This window comes from Palaemon carinicauda, chromosome 12 (genome assembly GCF_036898095.1).
Source record: "Palaemon carinicauda isolate YSFRI2023 chromosome 12, ASM3689809v2, whole genome shotgun sequence".
Taxonomy (NCBI): Eukaryota; Metazoa; Arthropoda; class Malacostraca; order Decapoda; family Palaemonidae; genus Palaemon; species Palaemon carinicauda.
Window position 1 is genome coordinate 48228374 of NC_090736.1, and position 10000 is coordinate 48238373.

Genomic DNA, 10000 nt, shown 5'->3' on the forward strand with positions numbered 1-10000 from the left:
ATTAATTTTCACCGGGCTCTCTCTCTGTCCCCCTCTCAGCCGTCAGAGCATTAGGGCCTAATATCATATTTTCTTTGATGTCTACCTTACAGTTTTCATGGTACTGCAATATTTATCAACTGGTGCGCTTTATAAATATTCATATTCATGTAGGATACTTATGGCTCGGAGCCGTGAAAGATTTAATAACAAAATTTGATGACAAAATTTAATGACAAAATTTAATGATTTTGCATTTTTTCCGGGTTTATAATGTATCATGTAAGCCAAACGCCTTGTGCCATAATTTATAATATTCAGTTTCGGAATTTCGTAGAATGTTAATATGTACAGATAGAAAATAAAGATGAGAATAACGTTTTAGGAAATGATTGGCTGTTTATTACCCGAAATTATTTCGGAATACATTGCAATATAATGATTCACGGGAAACTGGCTGACACAGGGCTATTTTATATCATTATAATGGCATATGTTCAGTGACCTGATTTTATACTGTCTTATCTTGAGTGACCTGAATTTATAGCGACATATGATGAGTGACCTGATGTGATATAAGAATACGTTGAGTGCCCTGATTTTATAGCGACATATGTTAAATGACCTAGATTTATACCGACACATTTTGAGTGACTGATTTTTTACTAACGTATCATGAGTGACGATTTTATATGTAAATATGTTGGGTGACCTGATATTTACCTACATATGCAGAGTAATCTGATTTTATATCAACTTGTCTTAGGTGACTTGATTTTATACGTACATATGTGGGGTGACCCAATTTTATACCGACGTATGTTGAGTGACCTGATTTTTACCAACATATGCTGAGGGACCTTTTTTATCGACTTATGTTGAGTGGCCTGATTTTATACCGACATATATTGTGTAACCTGATTTAATACCAACAAATGCTGAATAACTTGTTTTTATCAACATATGTTGAGTCACCTGATTTTATATCGATGTATGTTGAGTGGCCTAATTATAAACTGACATATGCTGAGTGACTTGATTTTATAATTACCTATCTTCAGTGACCTAATTTTATATCAACATATGCTGAATGACCTGATTTTAGACCAATGTATGATGAGTAACCTGATTTTTTTATCGACGTATGTTGAGTGACCTGATTTTTATCAGCATACATCAGGTGACCTGATTTTAGACTGGCGTCTGTGGCATAACCCGATTTTAGACTGACATATGTTGAGTGACCCGATTTTATACCAACATATGCTGAGTGACCTGATTTTACACCGCGTATGTTGACTGACCCGATTTTATACCAACATATGCTGAGGGATCAGTTTTTTATTGACGTGTGTTGAGTGACGTGATTTTTTACTGACCTATGTTGGGTAGATTGATTTTACACCGACATATCTTGAGTCACCAGATTTTACGCTGACGTATTTTGAGTGACCTAATTTTGTACAGCTCATCACTGCAAGTAAAAGAGATATAATCAGCTTCACGATGCAGTAGTTAATATCCCTGTGTGACAAAGTGCCATTTGAGCAAATAGCATAAAGTAGTGATTACCGTAATCCACAGTAAACCACACATTTCAAAGTAAAGGATCTTGATTATAAGTTATTTAAATGATGACAAAGAAATGTTTTGCTTTTCTTGCCTGACCAGGATTAATACAAACCCCCTTTGGCATTATGATAGGATACTTTTAATTTGACATTAACATTTGACGTTTCATTATTTGATGCAAAACATTATTACTTACCATTGAGGGGAATAATTGTTCTAATTCTCAAAACGTGTACAAAGTTACCTCAATTCATTTTGGTTTTCAAGAGATATTTACATAATAAATCAACTCATAAACAGTGAAGGTAGTTTTCAAATCACGTAACGTCGAGTAGCATCAACAGAATGAATTTTGCGTCGTCGAAAATATACGGCCACCTTGGACCCATATTAATAGCTGACTGCATTTGTTGCAATATTCGTTAATCAAATGAAAATAATGAAAGTGTTCTTGATAAAAGGACTCAATGGAAAAGGCATACGTGTGGTGCAGTGAATCAAATATAAAAGCAATTAAACTGGAACACGTCCCGATGCCATTGGCAGTTTTTCAATCCAGAACGACGAATCAAGTAGACTCGTTAGATTACCCTGGGCGGAAGTGAAACAGAATTCAGGTACTTTGGAATATCGATGTGTGGAGTATGAAAATGTCGTTATGGTGGCTGATGAAGTAATACCTGTGGAATTGGACTTTCTTGAGACAAAGTGTGTTCTTAATAATGAAAATAAAGTAGGTAGAGGATAATTCACATTGGTGTGGCTAAAAGTAGAAATGCATGATTAGTCCATGTGACTGATATTAGCTTCCCTCTTACAATCAAGTCGGATTATACTTTCTCGTTAAGAAAGCAATTTAAGTCTATACCCGCATTTTTTTTTTGTTCGTTAGTTCATCGTCTTCTCTTCCTTCCCCCTGCTTCCTTTACAGTCTCTAGGGGGGTCATTCTGTTGTTGTTAATGTCCATCTTTTATCTTTCCTCCTCATTATATGTCCTTCCCGTTCATTTCTTTTTCTTCTATGTTGTTAGAATATCCTCCTCTTTAGTTTGCTCTCGTATCCATGTTGCTCTTTTTCTGTCTCTTTGTGTTATTCCATTATTATTATTTCTATAGCTCTTTGAGTTGTAACTAGCTTAAGTTGAAAGGCTTAAATAAGGCTCGAAGTTTTTTATGTATAAGTTAATACTGCTATCGGGCCATCTGATTAAATATTTTTCTTTTTAGAGCAATTGGTATTTCACTTTTCGTCATCCTATTACCAAAAGCTTTTCATCCTATGCTTATCCTGCTTTTAATTTCTGTCTCTTGTCCTGGGGAAACACTGTCTGTCCTGAGTACGTAAATTCATTAAGAAACTATAGAAGTCCGTCCATAACCCTTATTTGATGCCTTTACATCTATATTAAACACCACACACATGTATTATATATATATATATATATATATATATATATATATATATATATATATATATATATATATATATATATATATATATATATATATATATATATACACACACACATATATATATATATATATATATATATATATATATATATATATATATATATATATATATATATATACATATATATATATATATATATATATATATATATATATATATATATATATATATATATATATATATATGCGTGTGTGTTATTTGTGTGTTATGTGTGCGTATGTATATTGAACATATATATATATATATATATATATATATATATATATATATATATATATATATATATATATATATATATAAATATATAGAGAGAGAGAGAGAGAGAGAGAGAGAGAGAGAGAGAGAGAGAGAGAGAGAGAGAGAGAGAGAGAGACCCACTGCAAAACTATGTGAACTGTCAATGATTTATGAAACAATCTCGAAGCTCCTAAGAGTAATGGTTTTGCCATAATTTAGTCGGTGTTATGCATTATAGAATGACATCAATAGCTTACTTGCGATCGTAATTTCTTCATCTCCTCATTTACTGTTGACCTGGCGGGTTTGAAAGCGGTCATCCCATGGCTATTCATATCACCTGCCCTATATAATATGGAGCAAGTGACTTGCTGTATATATATATATATATATATATATATATATATATATATATATATATATATATATATATATATATATATATATATATATATTGTGACGGCGCCGAGTAAGGTTGTGAACTCAAAGTCAGGTTGGAAACGACTGAGTTATATTATTGTAGAACACTCTCCTTATATACGAAACCTTAAGGAAACAGGACATAACAAGTTCACAAGACAGACAATATTACAGATGAAAAACCAGACATGAATTTTCATGTTTGTTTCAGTGCGAGGGAAGAGCGAAGATACAAGCATAATATATACAAAAGGAATTATGTACAATTGTGTGAAACACGGTTGGTACATGGCTCCCCCCCCCCTAAAAATGACATACTGTACATGTTAAATAGGGCGCCCTGATCTAGAGAAGCGAACTGTAGGCGGGTCATCTGGCAGAAGATAAGCAGGTTTTAGAAGATCAGACTTTCGAGTAAAGGCATGCACCAGAGGCATGTGGTCTGTGCGAATGACGAAGGGCGTACCTTCTAAGAAATGGCGAACGTGACGGACAGCCAAGTGCACCGCCAGCCATTCTCGATCGAAGGTAGAATAACCCGATTCCGCCTTGGACAGCTTTCTGCTGAAGAAGGCCAATGGGCGGGGCGAGCCTTTGCCCACCTACTCGAGTACTGCACCATTAGCGACGTCGCAGGCATCGGTTGAAACAAGGAGAGGGGCGATTGGGATAGGAAAAGTGAAAGCCGCAGCAGTTGATAGGGCCTTCTTTGCATTGCAGAAGGCTGCTTCTTGAAGGGGACCCCACTTCAGGTCCTTCGGCTTGCCCTTAAGGGAGGCGTAGAGGGGAGCAAGAGTGACAGCAATGGCTGGCAGAAAACAGTTATAATAGTTGATCATGCCCAAGAATTCCTGCTGAGCTTTGATGGTCGAGGGCAAGGGGAAGTTCTGAACGGCTGCTACCTTCTCAGGGAGGGGGTAGACACCTTCAGGAGTGATTCGGTGTCCTAAGAACGATACTTCGTTGGCACCAAAGGTACACTCGTTGTACCGGACTACAAGGCCGTTTTGTTGCAGGCGGTCGAGCACGATGCGCAGGTGACGGAGATGTTCCTCTTTTGAAGAGGAGAACACATGTATGTCGTCCACATAACATACACAGAAGGGGAGGTCCCCTAAGATGCCATCCATGAGACGTTGAAACGTTGCCCCAGTATTACGAAGGCCAACACAGGAGTAATTGAATATGTATGTACCAAACGGAGTGATGATGGCGGTCTTGGGGATGTCTTCTGGGTTCATAGGCACCTGATAATACCCTTCAGGAGGTCGAGCGTAGAGAAATCCTTCGCTTTGTGCAGGTAGGAGGTCACGTCGGCAATGTTTGGGAGGGGGTAGTGATCCGGTTCTGTTTGCATGTTCAGGCGCCTGTAATCCCCGCACGGACGAAGGGAGCTGTCTTTCTTCGGAATGATGTGTAAGGGCGACGGCCATGGGCTGGAGGCCTTTGGGCAAAGGCCCATTTTCTCCATTTCGTTGAACGTCTATTTGGCGGCTGGCAATCGTTCCGGTACCAGACGTCCGAATTTTGCGAAGACTTGGGGTCCCATCGTCTTGATATGGTGATAAATACCGTGCTTGGCAGGAACCGTGGGCGTTTGGCGAAGTTCTGGACAGTGGGCGTAGGCTTCCGTGGGTGCGCTGATGTGGAGAGCGAGGTTAGAGGGGGCGAGTGGAAGAGGTGTCAACAGGTACGAGTCTGCGTTGACCAATCGTCGGTGGGCGACATCGACCAGAAGGTGGAAATGAGAGAGGAAATCCGCACCGAGGATTGGCATTGTGACGCCAGCAACGAGAAACTTGCAATTGAATTTACCGTTTCCGAATGATAATGTGAGGTTCTTGTAACCATAGGTGGGTATCGCAGATCCGTTGGCAGCTACTAAGCGGACGTCGGCAGATGTAGACAGACTACTTCGTGCCTTGAAGATTTTTCTTGGCAAAAGAGAACGACAAGCACCCGTGTCTACCAAAAATCGCACACCTGTTCCTGCATCTTATAAAAAGGAAAGATTAGAAACATGGGAGGCCACCGCCACAAGCGATGGCCTACTTACACATTTTTTGGCCACTGACAATCCTTGGCACATTTCTTCACGGTTGCCCCGATTCTGAAGTGGTAGTAGCAAAACTGCGGCGGATGGGAGGTAGTAAGTGGCTGTAGAAGTCGTTCGTTGGGGCGCGAGCGTTTGGTGGATGGTGGGCAGATTTGTTGCCGCTTCGGCACGTCACGAGGTAGGCGTGTATGTCCTACGGCATTCATGTCAGCTTCGGTTGACGTTGAATAGGCATCCTCGTCGTCAGGGGAGGAGTCGTTGATGGAGGTCTTGAAGTGGCTGTCCATGAGGGCGTCGGCTTTGGTCATCAAGTCCTTTATGGGTAAACTATCGACATCGGGTATGGCAGCGCGTACAAGTTCGGGTAAACGGCGTATCCAAAGGGCACGGAGTAGGTTCACCTCACAAGGAGAGCCGTCTGCGGCAGGTTGAAGGCGAGCGATACTGGTCATTTCCCTGAGGGCAAGCGAAGCCATTTGGTCCCCCTACGGTTGTTGCGAGAGCTGAAAAAGCTTCGCTATACGGGCGGCTGGCGACGGCGAGTACTACGGCAGAAGGTATGTTTTGAGGGCGTCATACGCTATTGGAGTGTCTCCTTGTTCACAAAGCCAGTTGGATATTTCTGGGAAGGTGTCCTCGGGTATCGCCGCGAGAATATAATTCGCTTTGGTGGTTGAGCGAGTCACGTCCCTGATACGGAAGTGGACTTTAGCACGTTGAAACCAAGCAAACGCCTCTCCAGTGGCGAACGGTGAAAGTTTCAATGGGGCGGCCGCAGCGCCAACTGCTGTAATACAGTCCGTCTCCGTCATAGTACCAACGATGGAAGGGTGAGGGAGGTGTGGGTGGAAGGCAGTGGGATCGAGTCGATTTCCGTGGTCACCAATGTGATGGCGCCGAGTAAGGTTATGAACTCAAAGGCAGGTTGGAAACGACTGAGTTATATTATTGTAGAACACTCTTCTTATATACAAAACCTCAAGGCAACAGGACATAACAAGTTCACAAGACAGACAATATTACAGAGGAAAAACCAGACATGAATTTTCATGTTTGTTTTAATGCGAGGGAAGAGCGTAGATACAAGCATAATATATACAAAAGGAATTATGTACAATTGTGTGAAACACGGTTGGTACAATATATATATATATATATATATATATATATATATATATATATATATATATATATATATATATATATATATATATATATATATATATATATATATATATATATATATATATATATATAACTTGTGCCATGCTCTATTGCAGGCGCAGTTTGCAGCTAATTCTGCTCAGTAGTTTTTGAAGAAGATTCCAAATAAGAAACTACTTGGTCGACTTGAACCAAATTTGTTGGTAATGTAGAGAGTAATGAGACAAAATAAACTGTGTAATATGAATTACCTTGACCTTGACATCAATAATCACAGTACGAATTTTATGAAAAAGATAGATTTTTTTACAGATAAATTTACGGTGCCATTCAGCCTGACTCCATCCGAGCTTTATAAGTAAGGGTTAGGTCGCCTTCCAAGGAACCTACAGTAGAGAGTAAGAGGCTGGTTACTTTGTCAAGAACCGTAGTTTAGATACCTTTGTAAGCCTCTAATAATAAATATACTATTTCCAATCCTTCTATTGTTTCAATATCCATAAGAGCATATTATTGACAAATTCTGAGTGGAGCTCTTTCTAAAAATTGCTTCAGAATTTTTAATGTTCTATAGTTATTATTATTATTATTATTATTATTGTTGTTATTATTATTATTATTATTATTATTATTATTATTATTATTATTATTATTATTATTATTATTATTATTATTATTATTATTATTATTATTAGCTAAGCTATAGCCCTCGTTGGAAAAGCAGGATGCTTTAATCCATAGGTCTCCTGCAGAAAAAATAGCCAGGGATAGTGACAATGCCTTAGGTGGACATGGCCCTAGAGAATGACAATGTATACATATGATCAGGCAATGGCTGCTAAACATCATATCGGTTTCCCCTACAGCTGCTGTACAGTGATAGTCTCAAAATAAAACCCCCATCCTTAGCTCAAGTGAGATTGCAGACACTTCAAGAAACTATCGAACTTGAGCGGGACTGGAACCCCAGTCTGGCAGATTGTAAGGCTGGGATGTTTCCAATAGGCCGCCACAACCCTGATTAGGTATGAATTGAAAAGTCCAAATGTTTCATTTCTACAATTGTTGATGACGGACTACTTTTTAGTACACACTTCATCTGATTATTCTGATTCCATTATTCGACTGTACCTTTAATCTATGCTTTAGGAACACATTTTGATCTTGGTTTCATCACCTACCAGAACTAGTTTTAACTGTATTCTTATTATAACTAACGACTAGATGTCACGGTAGTTCACTTTTGCAATGGCATTCCCTTCGCCTTTTTTTTTTTCTTTTTTTCTCACTCCGATACCCGATAATATTCTTTTTTTCTATTCATCCTATAACAAATCTTGTGTTTGACCCCTTCTTCAACAGCGATCATTTGAACTATCTGCTGCTGTTTGACGTGCATCTATGTCATTGTGTCAACCCAGTTGATTTATGGGAGTCGAATTCATGATCAATCTGTGGTTTAAAGGAATAGGAAAGACATACGACGTTGAACATTGTGCTTTGTAATGTCTATATAATGATTACTATGTCGTTTTACGGTTGTCTATAATTATGAAATATAATATTTTATGTTATTTCATTTTCTTGGATAAAACTGAGGAGTAAATTTATCAATGGTTACATATTTTATATGAAATTGTGCAGGTATCTCTTAAAGATAATTTATATAGAGTACTCCAATTTCCAAGATCGTGGGAACTCATTTCGAACAGTAATCTACCTTAATTGGATATCATTCTCTTCTTTTTCTTCTTTTTTTGTTAATAATACACTTTTTTATTCTTCATTTCTTTACGTTTTCAAATCAAATATTTTAAATTTCCCCAAAAATCGTTTGATATTCTAAAAATTATTCTAAAAATATTTTCTTTAACTGGTATGCTATCGATAATTCTATCTTAATTACTTCTCCCTTTAGATAAGAAAAGTGTTAGATATTTTTTTTGCAAAATTATGAAATATAAGATATTCATTATCATAATTATGTCTTTTAGAGAGAGAGAGAGAGAGAGAGAGAGAGAGAGAGAGAGAGAGAGAGAGAGAGAGAAAATTGTGATAATGAAAAATAATATGAAAATATGAAGGTTTCGTGATATCGGTGTTGTTTATCTTGACATGTGTATTTTCGTAAACCTTTAATTAGATACTCATTACGTAAATTGGATCTGATTTTAGATTAATTGGATGTCAACGAGCTTAATGAGAATTTCCTGTTAGTATACTAACAAGTGTGACACCATTTGTTTATTAGTTGAAACAAATGATGATGGAATAGAAGATTTAATCTAGAAACTCTTAGATCTCAATGGGTAATAGCAAGATGATCCTAGAATTAAAGAAAAGGGATCTGACTTGATGTAAAATATAATTACATTATCATCATCATCTCTGCCTATTGATGCAAAGGCCCTCAGTTAGATTACGTCAAGCGTCTCTATCTTGAGCTTTTGAATCAATACTTCTCCATTCATCATCTGCCATACGCTCCATAGCCCTCGGCCATATAGGCCTGGGTCTTCCAACTCTTCTATCTTGTGGAGTGTGAAGAGCATGCGCTAACTATCTCCATCTACCCCAAACCCTGATCTCATCCACATATGGCACTCAAGCGATCTGTCATATAGTTTCATTTCTAGTCCTGTCTTGCCATTTAGCTCTTCTGAGGGCTTTGTTCTCTAATCTACAAAATCTGTTAGAGATTTTTTTTTTAATTGTCATGCAACGACTAATGTCCATAAATGCCACTAAACTTATATATAGCCTGATTTTTATATGTAATTTCAGACGAATTGATTGCATTATAAAGAATTAATTGAATTCCAATGTTCAAGTAATAAATAGAATGGTCAGACCATTTCTAACAAAGCCGTTCTAAAAAATGAAACCAATTGACGTATATTTTTATCTTTTTATTGGCTGGAATCATCGTTGTTTTTCTGAAGGGATCAAAATGGAAGCATCCTTGACAAATCATCATTTACTCTTTGTAACGAAATGTAAAAACGGAGTCTTGATGAATTCGGTGAATAGTTCTGCAATTCATCAGTTTTTTTTGGTGACATTTTTTTAGCATTTTGTAGTATGATCTTTTGACTTTT

At 37.6% G+C, this 10000-nt stretch overlaps 1 pseudogene; it reads left to right on the forward strand.

The window, feature by feature from the left end:
* The window catches only part of LOC137650798 (piggyBac transposable element-derived protein 3-like), a 46920-nt pseudogene that overhangs the window by 12026 nt on the left and 24894 nt on the right, over nucleotides 1-10000 (forward strand).